Genomic DNA, 16417 nt, shown 5'->3' on the forward strand with positions numbered 1-16417 from the left:
TTAGAGGAAGTATTTGGAAACCACATATCCAATAAGGTTTTTTTTTAATGCAATGTTACTGAGATATACTCACACACCATATAATCCAGCCAAGGTATACAATCAGTAGCTCACAGTATCATCATATAATTGTGCATTCCTTGCCACAATTTTCAATTCTCCAAAATAAAAAATATATAAAAAAGAAAAAAGAAATAAAAAGAACACCTAAAGCATCCCATTATCCTTTACACTATTATTTATATATTTTTGTCATTTCTAATAAGGTTTTAATATCCAAAACATATGAAGTAGTCCTACAACTCAACAATAAAAAGACAACCCAATTAAAAAATGGGCAAAAGACTTGCATAGACATTTCTCCAAAAAGGAAATATAAATGACTAATGAGCATTTGGAAAGATGCACAACATCCCTAGATATTAGGGACATGCAAATCAAAACCACAATGAGATATTATTTCACATCTACTAGAATGGCCACTATTAAAAGAACAAAAAACTACAAGTGGTGGAGAGGATGTGGAGAAATAGGAACACTCATCAGTTTTGGTGGGAATGTAAAATGTTGCAACTGCTGTGGAAGACAATTTGGCAGTTCCTCAGGAAGCTAAGTATAGAGTTATGATATAATTCAGCAATCCTGCTACTAGGTATGTACCCAGAAGAACTGAAAGCAGGGCCTTGAGCAGATATTTGCACACCAGTGTTCATATCAGCATTATTCACAATTGCCAAAAGATGGAAGCAACCCAAGTGTCCATCAACTGATGGGTAGATAAATAAAATGTGGTATATGCATACAATGGAATATTATTCTGCTATAAAAAGGAATGAAATCCTGATGCATGTGACAACATAGATGAACCTTGAAGACACTATGCCAAGCCAGACACAAAGAGACAAATTATGTATGATTTCACTGTTATGAACTAATTATAATATGCAAAATCTTAGAGTTAGAATCTATAGTATAGGTTACCAGGCAATAGATTGGGTTTAGAGAATGGGGAGTTGATGCTTAAATTGTACAGATTTTCTCTTTAGGCTGGATGGTGAAGGTTTGGAAATGGATTGTGGTGATGGTAGCACATTGTTGTGAGTATAATCAAATGCAGTGAACTGTATCAGTGAATGTGGATAAAAGAGGAAACTTTAGGATGTATATATCACTAAAATAAAATTTAAAAATAAAACATAGGACCATAGAACACAGTTGGAGATGATGGAATATAGTAAAGTATAAGAATGTTCTTTTAGGAATTATAACAAATGTATAACGCTAATACAAGGTGGTTTAATAGGATGGTATATGGCAAAAAATACATCTAATGTAATTAATGGATGATAGATAAAACTAATTTAATAATCTCTCATCAAGTGTAACAAAAATAGTATAATTATTTCCAAAGTGCTATTGTCATTGTCTGGCTTTGGTATTAGGGTGATGTTGGCTTCACAGAATGAGTTAGATAGCTTTCCCTTCTCTTCAGGGTTTTTGAAGAGTTTCAGCAGGATTGGTACTAATTCTTTCTTGAATGCTTGATAGAAATCACATGTGGAGCCATCTGGTCCTAAACTATTCTTTTTTGGGAGCTTTTTGATGATTGATTCAATCTCTTTACTTGTGATTGTTTTGTTGATGTCATTGATTTCTTCTGGAGTCAATGTTTGTTGTTCATGCTTTTCTAAGAAGTTGTCCAATTCATCTAAATTGTTTAGTTTAGTAGCATATAGTTGCTCATAGTATCCTGTCATTATCTCCTTTATTTCTGTTGTGTCAGTAAATAAAATAAATAAATAAAATCTTAAATAAAATAAAATTTTATTTCAGCAAATAAAATCTCCCATTTCATATTTTAGTTATTTGCATCCTCTCTCTTTTTTTGTCAGCCTAGCTAAGGGTCCACTGATCTTACTGACTTTCTCAAAGAAACAACTTCTGGTTTTCTTGATTCTCTCTATTGTTTCATGTTCTCAATTTCATTTATTTCTGCTCTAATCTTTTTTATTTCTTTCCTTCTGTTTGTTTTGGGGTTAGTTTGCTGTTCTTTCTCTAGTCCCTCCAGGTGAACAGCTGATTCCTCATTTTTTTTAATCTTTCCTCATTTTTAATACAGGCATTTAGGGAAATAAATTTCCCTTTTTGTACTGCCTTTGTTGCAGCCCATAAGTTTTGATAAGTTGTGTTTTTATTCTCATTTTCTTTGAGATTGTAACTGATTTATGTTGTAATTCATCCTTCACTAGCTGTTTAAGAGTGTGTTGTTTAACTTCCATATATATGTGAATTTTCCATCCTTCCAACTGTTATTGATTTCCAACACCTTTCTATTATGCTCCAAGAAGGTGTTTGTATAATTTCAACCTTTTTAAATTTACTAAGACTTGATTTGGGACCCAACATGTGGTCTATCCTGGAGGATGATCCATGGGTACTTGAGAAAAATGTGCATCCTCCTGTTGTGGGTATAATGTTCTGTAAATATCTGTTAAGTCTAGTTCATTTATCATACTATTCAAAATCTATTCCATGTTCATGAATTGAAAGACTAAATATAATTAAGATATCAATTCTACCCAAACTGATTTATAGATTCAATGCAATACCAATTAAAATCCCAACATGTTACTTTGCAGATATAGCAAAACCAATAACCAAATTTATTTGGAAGAGCAGAGTGCTCCAAATAGCTAAAAATATCTTGAGAAAGGTGAATGAGGTGGGAGGTCTCACACTACCTGACTTTAAAGCATATTACAAAGCCACAGTGGTCAAAACAGCATGGAACTGGCATAAAGATAGATAAATTAACCAATGGAATTTAATGGAGTGTTCAGAAATTGACCCTGTCATCTATGGACAATTGATCTTTGATAAGGCAATAAAGTCAACTGAACTGGGACAAAGCAGTCTCTTCAATAAATGGTATTTGGAGAACTGGATATCCATATTCAAAAGAATGAAAAAGAACCCCTATCTCACACGTTATATGAAAATTAACTCAAAATGGATCAAAGACCTAAAATTTAGAGTTAGGAACATAAAACTTTTAGAAGAAAATGTAGGGAAATATATCAAAGATTTTGTGGCAGGGTATGTTTTCCTAGAACTTACACCCAAAGCATGAGCAATGAAAAAAGAAATAGATAAATAGGATTTCCTCAAAATTGAACACTTTTGTGCATCAAAGGACTTTGTTAGAAAATAAAACAAAGCCTATGCAATGGGAGACAATATTTGGAAACCACATATCAGATAAGAGTTTAATATCCTGAATATATAAAGAGATCCTACAACTCAACAACAAAAAGACAAAATACTCAATTTAAAAATGGGCAAAAGACATGGACAATTTCTGAAGAGGAATACAAATGGCTAAAAAACATGAAAACTTGCTCAACATCACTGGCTGTTAGGGAAATGCAAATCAAAACCAAAATGAGATATCATTTCATACCTACTAGAATGGACATTATCAAAAAAAAAAAAAAACAACAGCAGGAAACTGCAAGTGCTGGAGAGGATGTGGAGAAAGGCACACTTATTCACTGTTGGTGGGAATGTAAAATGGTGAAACCACTCTTGAAGGCAGTGTGGCAGTTCCTCAGGAAGCTAAGTATAGAATTACCATATGATCCAGTAATTCCATGACTAGGTATATATTCAGAGGAACAGAAAACAGGGACACGAAAGAACATTTGCACACCAATGTTTATAGAAGAATTATTCACAATTGCCAAGAGATGGAAAGAGCCCAAATATCCATCAATGGACAAGTTAATAAACAAACTGTAGTATATACATATGATGGAATATTATGCAGCTATAAGATAGAATAAAGTCATGAAGCATATAACAACATGGATGAACCTTGAGGACATTATGTTGAGTAAAATTAGCCAGAAACAAAAGGACAAATACTGTATGGTCTTACTAATATGAACTAACATTTATGAGCACACTTTGAGGGTTAAAGTTGAAAACACAGATTATCAGGAGTAGAAAGAGGGTAGAGATTGGGCATTTGATGCTAAAGGAGAAAAGAATGTTCAATGGGATTGATTGTAAAGATTCAAAAATGGATAGCACAATACTACCTGATGGGAACACAATATTTTAAGTATAACAAACAAAGATGAGTGTGACTATAGTTGAAAGAGGAAGGCCAGGGACATGTATGACACCAGAAGGAAAGATAGAAGATAAGGACTGGGAATGCATAACTTAGCAAACCTGGATGAACAATGAAGGTGATTAAATGTACAGATATAGGAATGTTTTTACATGCAGGAGAACAAATGAATGTTAACATTGCAAGGTGTTGAAAATGGTATGGTGTATGGAAAAATACAATCAATGAAAATTAGAGTCTATATTTGACATTAACATTGTGATATACTTCCATTAAATGTAACAAAGGGAATATAAAAAAGCTAAATGTCAATAAGAGGGGGATATATGGGAGGGTTATGGGATTCTTGGTATTATTGTTGTGATTTCTCCTTTTTATTTTATTTTTTATTTTTTATTCATTTTTCCCTCTTCTTTCTTGGAGGAAGACTGGAAATGTTGTCATATAGACTGTGGTGGTGAATGCATAACTATGTGATCACACCAGGAACATTGGTTGCTTACTTAGAATGGATTGTATAGTGTGTGAATAAAACTGTTTAAGAAATAAAACTGTTTAAGAAATATACAAGTGCTGGAGAAAATGTGGAGATAAGGATGTACCTATTTATTGTTATTAGGGAAGTAAAATGCTGCAGCCCATCTGGAGGCAGTGTGTGGTGATTCCACAGGAGGCTAAGTATAGGGTTGCCATATGATCCTGCGACCTTGTTTTATAGTATATACTTGTAAGAACTGAAAACAGGGACATGAATGGACATTGGCACACTGGTGTTTATGGAAGCACTATGCACGATTTGCAATGGATGGAGGTGGCCTAAGGGTACATACAATGGAATATTGAGCAGTGGCAAGAAGGAATGAAGTCGTGAGGCAGGCAACTAGCTGAATGAACCTTGAGGACAGTATGTTGAGTGAAATAAGTCAGAAACAAAAAAGATGAAAATTATAATGCCTCACTAATCTGGACTAAATATAATGTGGAAACTCTGAGAATTGAATTTGAGAGCATACATTATCAGGGGAAGGCTTATTGTAAAGGTTCCTAGAGTGTAAGCTCTCACAGCAGTGACATCTATTCCTGAGTTGTTATGGTTATTTCTAAATTCTGAGATGCTGAGCTCCCTGGAACTTTGGGTATCTGTGTGACAACAGAGACTCAGAGCTAGAGTTCTGCAGCTATGAAAGTCACCATTACTCCATACGGCAACTGTTAAAAAAAAGCTGAAAAAGATCAGACTACAATTAGAGATGAAGCTGATCTGATTAGGACTAAGGCAAATATGGCAAAAGGGTAAAGGACAATATTGACTGTGTTTTAAAACTTCAACTTCTGTGTGAGACCAAAGGAAGAAATGTTTATTTTGTCCAAAATTTATATTTTCTGTAGCACCCTATCTAATTTAACTTGTATGGTCAGTTTATTCGAACACCATAATTATATGGAACCTTGAATAGGGGTGAGTTCTTGTTGGTCTGTACAGGCTAATGTGATTCCATGATTCATCCCAGAGTAATTTGGGCAGATAATAAAAAAGTATTTGCAAAGCCCCATTGAGGGAATGGGGGAAAATGTGGAAATATTGAACTTCCCCAACTGTGGATATTCTCACAAGAATTGGGGACTACCAATTTAACAGGCCATGCCTTCAATTTTTGGACTTGCCCTTATGAAACTTATTCCTGCAAAGGAGAAGCTCAGCCTACTTACAATTATGCCTAAGAGTCACCCCCAGAAAATCCTTTCTGTTGCTCAGATGTGGCCTCTCTCTCTAAATCAACTCTGCAGATAAACTCACTGCCCTCCCCACTATGTGGGACATGACACCAAGAGGTGTAAATCTCTCTGCCAATGTATGTCATGACTTCTGGAGATAAGCCTGGCCCTGGCATTGTGGGATTGAGAAAGCCTTCTCAGACCAAAATGGGGAAGAGAAATGTAACAAAATTAAATTTATCTGCCTGAGAGATTTCAAATAGAGTCAAGAGGTCATTCTGGAAGTTATTCTTATGCATTATATAGATATCCCTTTTTAGTTTTTAGTGTATTGGAATAGCTAGAAGGAAAGATCTGAAACTGTTGAACTGTAATCCAGTAGCCTTTATTCTTGAAGATGACTGTATAACTATATAGCTTTTAGGGTGTGACTGTGTAATTGTGAAAACCTTGTGACTGACAGTCCCTTTATCCAGTGTATGGACATATGAGTAAGAAAATAAAGACAAAAATAAATAAATAAATAATGGGGGGTATAAGGGGTATGGGATGTTTAGGGTGTTTATTTTACCTTTTTCTTTTTCTTCTATTTTTATTTTATTTTTTGAGAAGTGAAAATGTTCAAAAATTTACAGTGGTGGTGAATGTACAACTATATCATGGTACTGTGAACAAGTGATTGTACACTTTGGAATATTGTATAGTATGTGAATATATCTCCAAAAAATTGAAAAAAAATCTATATTAACAAACAGGTTTTAACTAATAACAATTAAATATTATATATATATATGGCTCAGGGATGTATTTTGGTAGTTTATTTATGTTGTTCCTCCTAATAAAATTTCATACTATTTAATCAAAAAATATCGATTGTGGTGACGAATGTACAAGTATATTATGAGACCATGAACCATTGATTGTATGCTTTGGATGATTATCTGGCATGTGAATATACCTCAATAAAATTGCTTTATAAAAAAAGTGTTATCATCAATAGTAACAGATGTTCGATACCAATGCAAGATGTTGGGGATGGGGTGGGGTCATGCATGGAGATCCTGTATTTTATGCATGATTGTTTTGTAGACTCACACCTTCTCTAATAAAGAAATATAGAGCTGAATTAGAGGAAAAAGAGAATGGTGGATAGTTCTGCTTCATATAGGGTGGTCAAGTAATGTCCATTGGTTAGGTAGTGTTTAAGCAAAGACCTGAATGAAGGAAGGGAATGAGGCATAGGAACACATTGGAGAAGAGTGTTCTAGGTAGAGGAAATAGCAGGTGCAAATGGTCTGAGGCAGACTATCCTTGGTAAACATTAAGAATGGAAATGAAGCTAGTGTGTGAGGTGTTCTGAGCAGATGGTAGTAGTAAATAAAGTAATAAATGAGACCAGATCATGTCGGGCCTTGTAAGACATGGTAAGGATCTAATATGCCATTCTAAGTGTAATGGGGAGGGTTTTATAATTGGAGCATTCTGATCAGGAGAATAAAGTGATCTGACTTACATATTAAAATGATCATTTTGACTTCTGTATTGAGAAATTTATCTCTCCAATGGCAAACCTAAGCCTACTTATAACTATGCCTTAGAGTTACCCCCAGAAAACCTCTTTCTTTTGTTGCTCATATGTGGCCTCTCACTCTTAGCCAACACTGCAAATTAACTCACTGCCCTCCCCCTACATGACACATGACTCCCAGGGGTGTAAATCTCCCTGGCAACATGGGATATGACTCCCAGGGATGTGTCTGGACCCAGCATTGTGGGATTAAAAAAGCCTTCTTGACTCCCAGGGATGTGTCTGGACCCAGCATTGTGGGATTAAAAAAGCCTTCTATATTAACAAACAGGTTTTAACTAATAACAGCAATTAAATATTATATATTTAATATGATGAAAAAGGGGATGAGAAATGAAACAAAATAAAGTTTCAGGGGCTGAGAGAATTCAGAGTGGAGAGTTCATTCTGAAGGTTAGTCCTATGCATTCATAGACATTCCTTTTTCATGTCTAGTGCATTAGAATAGCTAGAAGGAAGCACCTGAAACTGTTGAAGTGTAATGCAGTAGCCCTGATTCTCAATGATGATTGTATAACTATATAGCTTTTATCAGGTGACTGTGTGATTGTGAAAACCTTGTGATTGGCACTCCCTTTATCCAGTACATTGGCAGATGTGTAATAAAATATAGACAAAAATATAAATAATAGGTGGGAGATGAGGGGTGTGGAATGTTTTAAATGTTACTTTTTATTTTTATTTATTTTTTGGGAGTAATGAAAATGTTCTGAAATTGATTTTGGTAATGAATACACAATTATATGATGACACTGTGAGCCACTGATTGTACGGTTTGAATGAATGGATTATATAGTGTGTGAATATATCAAAATAAAATTGCATTGAAAAATAATCACTTTGACTTCTGTATTGAGAATAGACTGTAAGGGGGCAAGGGTGGAAGCAGGGAGACCAGTTAGGAACCTATGGCAGTGATCCAAATGATTGATAAAGTTGATTCAGACTAGGGTAGTAGCAGTGATCCAGATGATTGAGAAAGGTGAGTCAGACTAGGGGGATAGTAGCAGTGAAGGTAGGGAAAAGTGGTCAGAATCTGGATACTTTTTTTGTATTATATAGTTACTTATTCTGCTACAAAGTGGAGGTAAATTTGACATTGTATTTCTGAAAAGTCAAGTACTAACAAATTTCATACACTTGGCTTTTTGTCTGTAGAGGAAGATACAATTTCTTCAGCATATGTGCCAATCTCTGTCTTCCACTTCAGAATCCTCATCAGTTTCACCTTCAGAATTGAATTTCTGACTATCCAGTGATTCAGTTATCCCAAGTTTCATCTTTCAATCTATCACCTCTACCATATATTGTACATTCTGCTACTTCTGCCAGTTCTTTATACTCTTTTTTCAGGATGACAATTTCATTGTCCTTTTGTTCAATTTCTTTATGAAGTTTCTCATTTTTCCTTAAGTGTTTCATAGAGCACCTTCCTCCATTTTTCTGCCACTTCTTTCCAATATTGAGAGGATGGATTTTCTTTAATCATGAAATCAAATGATTCTTGGGTGACTTCTCTGAGATTTATACTTTCACTATATTCTGGGTCAAGAATTACTCCAGAGCTGGAAATCTTAGATGTTAACTAACCATTCCCATGCTTCTTCTTGGATAAGCCTTTGGCTAACTCATTCTCTTCCAACAAGAGATGTGGCTGCAGAAGATTAAATCATCTTCAGAGTGTTTCTTCAGACAGGATTATTCTTTACATTCTCTTGGAGTTCTTATTTCTGCTTCATGCTGAGATTCATTTTACAGCTGTTGAAGCATAGAGAACTGGTAATTCAAAAACAGAATATGGCTCACACAGGGTGGAAATGCTTAATCATTGCAGTGAACGCATGTAGCCATGGCAGCGGTGCCTTGCACAAGACCCACGACCAGCCCATTCTTGCTCCTTGTAGCTGGAGTCACTGATGTGCACCACAGAAAAGGCTCACTAATTCACCCAACTGCCCTGGTGAACACCATCTGGATACATTTTGAGAGTGGAGTAATAGGTTTTGCTGGAGGACCAGATACAGGATGTATGTAGAGAAAAAAAGACAAAAATGTCTCCAAGAATTTTGCCCTGATCAATTGTAAGGATGGTGATGCCATCTACCCAGATGGAGAAGGCAACTGGAGGATCAGGCTTGTAGAAGGAGAAATTAAGAATCCAGTTTGGGACAAACTAGCCAAGTTCGATATACCTATTAAATGTCTAAGTGTAGTTGCTGAGTAGGCAGTTGGATATATATAAGTCTGGAGTTCAAGCAAGAAGTCTAAACTGGAGATACATATTTGGGATTTCTCAGCATTTCAATGTTGCAATCCATGAGATGGAGACCAAGTGAAATTACCTACCGAGTGAGTAAGAAGAGGGAAAGATTGAGACCTACACCCTGAGGCACTCCAATACTTAGAGGTCAGGAAGATGAGAATTAATATTTTCAGTTATTCATTATTTAGACATGTTTTCTTACAGAAGCCATGACAGTTGGAATTTGATGGTGTGCCTTGGTTTATAGTATCAGACTTTTTTAGCAGATTTAAGGGCTGCTAGTGGTTACTTTATGCAGTAGAGAGAGATGTATCTACTTTAAATCACAAAGCTATCTCTGTCTCCACTGGCTGAATAAGACCTATTCTTTTTTCCTCATAGCAGGTTTTTAATTATAATGTTATATATCTTTTGCATGATTTTTTGTTTACTGTTCAATGTTGTCTTTTTTTGCATCTTCCCCTCCCTGAAGATCATAAGCTCTAGGAGGACTTGAGAATATGTCTTATTCAGCACTCTGCCTGTTAAAACATATAGTTCTCAGTGAGTGGTGTCATCATGGTGACATGAATAGCTACTGAAAATTTCTCTCCAGAGATTCAATTTAAAAAAGGACAATTCTGAATTGTTTAAAACTCTGCATGAGGATATAGACTGGGGAAAGACCCTGCAAATGCTGAATTGAAGAAAGAGAAGAAATATCAGGTAGGAATTTTCCATCCCAGACCAGCCAGTCCTCTTCCCTCCCCCTCCATCAGTCTCCATGTGAGAAAGGCACAGAAACAGCAGACCAGAACCCTCCCACCAGGGACACAAATTTAAAAATCTCTCACAGCAATGAAAAATACACTTTGTTTGAAGACCCAGTGGATAAGGGAGGATATTTCAAGGCCCAGATCAGTGAGGAACAAAAAGACAGAAAATTTGGACAGAGACTGTTTCCAGCCTTGGGTTTGAAATTCCTTCCCCCACCCTTGAGAGAAGCAGCAGCTGGCAGCTTTTTCCTTGCCTTGAAGACAGCTGGAGTGCTGGGTCAGCTGAGGGAGTACTTTGCCACAGGTGGAGCCCCACACTGAGCCAGATTTTGGCCAGCAAAGTGAGGACATAGGAATCCTGCAGTTTCAGCCTCGTGGGGTCATACAAAGCCTGTGCTCAGAGGCAAAGCAGCCTCGGAGGATGATTAAGTTACTGAGCAGCACCATCTGCTGGACAGTCCAGAAAGGGCAAGGGAAGTAAAATACTTTTTAAAAGATGCTTCATACCCTTTCTTAGGAGCAAAGAATCTGGTCTACATGCCCTGTATGGAAACCCAGCCCTGTTTTGTCTGAGAAATAGGGAAGATCCAACCATTAAAGCAGGGCCCCTAAACAAACCCAGGATTTACTAGCTGGTGGAAAAAAGAGCACCACTAGAAGCCAGAAGATTTGTATTACCACACACAGTGAACTTGCTGGGGTGCCCAGTGTCTACCTCCCAACCCTGTGGCAGGCCATGGTGAGTGCCTGATTTGGGGGGGAAGACTGGGGAGTAGAGCCAATCTGACAACTGGCCAGGGAGAGAAACAAAGAGAAGATAGAGATCAAAGTCAGCCAACAAGAAAACCTTAGGCGAAAGAGAGAAAACAACCTCCTGAATAAACCAGTCCAGAAAATTAGATGCCTAGCCAGCAAAAAATCATGAGCCACATCAGGAAATGGGAAGATATGGCCCAGTCAAGGGAATAAACTATACCTCAACTGAGAGTCAGGAGTTGAAACAACTAATTATAGATGTTCTAGTGAATCTTTTAAATCAAATCAACAAATTGAAAGAGAATGTGACAAAAGTCATGAATGATATACAGAAGACACTGGGTGATCATAAGGAAGAATTTGTAAGCTTGAAGAAACAAATAGCAGAACTTATTGCAATGAAAGGCACAATAGAAGAGATGAAAAACACAATGGAGACATACAGCAGCAGACTTGGAGAGGCAGAAGAAAGGATCAGTGAGCTGGAGGACAGGACAGGACAGGATGGGGAAAAGAATGGAAAAATATGAGCAGGGTCACAAGGAATTGAAGGACAAAATGAAGTGCACAAATATACATGTTATAGGTGTCACAGAAGGAGAAGAGAAGGGAAATGCAGCAAAAGGAATAATAGAGGACATAATCAATGAAAATTTACCAACTCTTTTGAAAGACATAAAATTATAGACCCAAGAAGCACAGCATACCCAAACAGAATTGATCCAAATAGACCTACTCCAAGACACTAATCAGATTTTCAAATGTCAAAGACAAAGAGAGACTGCTGAAAGCAGCAAGGGAAAAGCAATCCATCACATACAAGGGAAGCTTGATAAGACTAAGTGCAGATCTCTCAGCAGAAACCATGGAGCTGAGAAGGCAGTAGTATGATATATTTAAGATACTGAAAGATAAAAACTGCCAACCAAGAATCCTATATCTGGCAAAACTGTCCTTCAAAAATGAAGGAGAGTTTAAAATATTTAAAGATAGACACTGAGAGAGTTTGTGAACAGGAGACCTCCTCTATAGGAAATACTAAAGGGAGTGCTACAGGCAAATAGGAAAAGACAGGAGAGAGAGGTTTGGAGAAGAGTGTAGAAATGAAGATATCAGGAGTTAGAAATAGAGTAGAGATTAGACATTTGATGGTGAAGTAGTATAGAATGTTCTAGGGATTGATTGTATAGATCCAGAAATGGATAGCACAATACTGGTCGATGGCAGCACAATATTGTAAGTACACTTAACAAAGATGACTGTGAGTAAGGCTGAAAGAGGTGGGATAGGGAAATGTATGACACCAGAGGTAAAGATAGACAATGAAGACTGGGACTGTATAACTTAGTGAAACCTAGCATGGTTGATGAGGGTGATTAAATGTACAAATATAAGAATGTTTTTGCATGAGGGAGCAGCAAGAAGGAATGAAGTTGTGAGGTATGCAATGAGGTAAATGGACTGTGAGGACAGTAGGTTGAGTGAAATAAGCCAAGAATAAAAAGACAAACATAATAATGCCTCATTAATATGGACTAATAACAATGTGTAAACCCTGAGAATTGAAAGTGGAAGCATGGGTTATCAGGGGAAGGCTTATGTAAAGGTTCCTAGATTGTAAGCTCTTACAGTGGTCACATCTATTCATGAGTTGTAACAGTTATGTCTAAAGTTTGAGATTCTGAGCTGTTTGTGTGTGACATGGTCAGTCCCTGGAGCTTCAGGGGTCTGTGTTGCCTGGGACTTGGAGCCGAGTTTGGCAGCTGTGAGTGTTGGCATTGCCCCATGAATCAGCTATTAAAGAGGCTGAAAAGGAGAACAGATTTCGATTGGAGATGTGAATGAAATGGACTTGGTTGAGATTGGGGCAGCTCAGCCTAAAGGGGTAGAGGATGTTTTAAAACTTTGGCTTCTGTGTGGAACCAGTGGAAGAGATGGTAATATGGTGCAAAATTTATATTTTCTGTAGCACACTATATAATTTAACTTGCATGGCCAGTTCTCTCAAATGTCATAATTACATGGAACCTTGACTAGAGAGTGAGCTCTTGTTGGTTTGTACAGGTCAGCAAGAAGCCCCAGTACAACCCAGAGTAATTTGGGCAGAGAATAAAAAGTTTTTGCAAACCACCCTTGAGGGACTAGAGAAAAATGCAGAGATGTTGAGCCTTCCCAGCTGGGGAATTCCTGACATACTCACAGGCATTGGGGACTACCAGCTTGGTAGGCCTAGACCTTAATCTTGGGGCTTGCCCTTATGAAGCTTATTACTGCAAAGATAGGCTAAGCCTACTCATAATTGTGCCTAACAGTCACCCCCATAGGGCCTCTTTTGTGGCCGAGATGTGGCCTCTCTCTGTAAGCCAACTGGGCAGGTAAACTCACTGCCTTCACCACTACGTGGGACATGACTCCCAGGGTTGTAAATCTCCCTGGAAGTGTGGGTTCTGACTCCCAGGGATGAGCCTTGACCCTGCATCATGTGATTGAGAACCTTCTGGATCAAAATGGGGAAGTGAAATGAAACAAAATAAAGTTTCAGTGGCTGAGAGTTTTCAAATGGAGTCGAGAGGTAATTCTGGAGGTAACTCTTATGCATTATATAGATATCCCTCTTTAGTTTTTAGTTTATCAGAATAGTTAGGCAAAAATATCTGAAACAGTTGAACTGCAATCCAGTATCCTTGATTCTTAAAGGCAAATGTATAACATATGGCTTATATGGTGTGACCATGTGATTGTGAGAACATATGGCTCACACTCCTTTTACCCAGTGTATGGACAAATGAGTAGAAAAATGTGGACAAAAACTAAATGACTAATATTGGGAAGGAGGGGTATGGGGTGTTTTGAATGTTCTTTTTACATATATATATGTTGAGATTGTTCACATACCATACAACTATCCAAAGATCCAAAGTGTACATAGATTGCCCATGGTACCATCATACAGCTGTGAATCCATCACCATAATTAATTTTTTTTCCAATTTTTAGGACATTTTCATTACTCCAAAAAAGAAATAAAGATGAAAAAAGGAAACTCAAATTCTCCCATACCCCTAACCACCCCTCTCCATTATTGATTCATAGTTTTGGTATAGTACATTCATTACTGTTGATGAAAGAACATTAAAATACTACTAACTGTAGTATATGGTTTTCAATGGGTATATATTTTTTCCTATATGCCTCTCTATTATTAACTTCTAGTTATGCTGTCATACATTTGTTCTAGTTTGTGAGAGAGATTTCTAATATTTGTTTAGTTAATCACAGACATTGCCCATTACAAGATTCACTGTTTTATACATTCCTCTTTTAACCTCCAATTTTCTTTCTGATGAAATATGTGACTCTGAGCTTCCCCTTTCCACCACTTTCACACACATTTCAGCACTGTTAGTTAGTCTCACAAGAACATGCTACCATCATCCCTGTCCATTTCCAAACATTTAGGTTCACCCTAGTTGAACATTCTGCTCATAATAAGCAACTACTCCCCATTCTTTAGCCTCATTCTATATCCTGGTAACTTATATTTCATGTCTATGAGTATATATTATAAATAGTTCATATCAGTGAGACCCTGTAATATTTTATGTGTCTGTCTTATTTCACTCATTATAGTGCCCTCAAGGTTTCTTCATCAATCCATTTCTTTTAAGATGGTTTTGTTCACACACAATACATTCCACCCTAAGTAAACAATCATTAGTTCCCTGTATAGTCATGTATTTATGTATTCTGCACCATCAGCACTATCTATATAAGGACATCTCCATTTCTTCCACAAAGAAGGAGGAAGAACCAAAGTAGGCAGACAGACAAAAGAAAAAGAGAAAGAGAGAGAGGAAAAACAAAAAACATGACAGCTAGAAAGCAACAAAAGGAAAGATAGCACTAACCTAAAGTAGAATAAAGAGTGAGACAACATCACCAATGCCAGGAGTCCCATACTCTTCCCCTATCCTGCCCCCCCATGAGCATTCAGCTTTGGTATATTGCCTTTGTTATATTAAAGGAAGAATAATAAAATTTTTCTGTTAATTAGTCTCTAGATTGCATTGATTGTATTTTCCCCCCAATCCAACCCTATTTTTAACACCTCACAATGTTGACATTCATTTGTTCTACCTCATGTAAAAACAAATTTGTACCTTTTATTACAATCATTGAGCACCCTAGGTTTCCCCTGAGTTACACAGTCCCAGTCTTTATCCTTCATCTTTTGTTCTGGTATCCAACATGTTCCCAACCTTCCTGTTTCAACCATACTCACAGTCATCTTTGTTCTGTGTACTTACATTGCTTCCCAAACCTCTCACTCCTGTCTTTTCCTTTCTGTCTGCAGTGCTTCCTTTAATGTTTCCTGTAGAGCAGGCATCTTGTTCACAAAGTCTCTCATTGTCTGTCAGAGAATATTTCAAGCTCTCCCTCATATTTGAAAGACAATTTTGCCAGATATAGGAATCTTGGTTGGCAGTATTTCTCTTTCAGTAACTTAAATATATCACCCCACTTCCTTCTTGCCTCCATGGTTTCTATTGAGAAATCCACATATTGTCTTATCAAGCTTCCTTTGTATGTGATGGATCACTTTTCTCTTGCTGCTTTCAGGATTCTCTCTTTATCTTTGACATCTGATAATCTGATTATTAAGTGTCTTGGCATAGGCCTATTCAGATCTATTCTGTTTGGGGCATGCTGCATTTCTTGGATCCATAATTTTATGTCTTTCAAAAGAGATGGGAAATTTTCATTGATTATTTCCTCTATTATTGCTTCTGCCCCTTTTCCCTTCTCTTCTCCTTCTGGGACACCAATGACACATATTTTCCTGCTTTTGGCTTTGTCCTTAAGTTCCCAGAGATGTTGCTCATTTTTCTCTATCTGTTCTTTTGTGTGTAGTTTTTCAAGTGCCTTGTTCTGCAGTTCCTTTGTGTGTAGTTTTTCAAGTGCCTTGTTCTCCAGTTCCTGAGTGCTTTCCTCTGCCTCTTGAGATCTGCTATTGTATGTTTCCATTGTGTCTTTTATCTCTTGTGTTGTGCCTTTCATTTCCATAGATTCTGCCAGCTGGTTTTTCAAACTTTCAATTTCTACATTATATATGCCCAGTGTTTTCATTACATGGTTCATCTTTTTTGCCATATCTTCCCTAAACTTTTTGAATTGATTTAACATTAGTTGTTTAAATTCCTGTAT

General features: G+C 36.9%; 1 protein-coding gene and 1 pseudogene across 1 annotated transcript in view; both read right to left on the reverse strand.

Moving 5' to 3' along the window:
- Nucleotides 1-16417, reverse strand: part of IL1RAPL2 (interleukin 1 receptor accessory protein like 2) — a 789386-nt gene that overhangs the window by 43173 nt on the left and 729796 nt on the right. The gene's annotated exons all lie outside the window — the stretch shown is intronic.
- On the reverse strand, nt 8572-9190 carry LOC119523594 (annotated as a pseudogene).

Source organism: Choloepus didactylus, chromosome X, assembly GCF_015220235.1.
Source record: "Choloepus didactylus isolate mChoDid1 chromosome X, mChoDid1.pri, whole genome shotgun sequence".
NCBI classification, from domain to species: domain Eukaryota; kingdom Metazoa; phylum Chordata; class Mammalia; order Pilosa; family Megalonychidae; genus Choloepus; species Choloepus didactylus.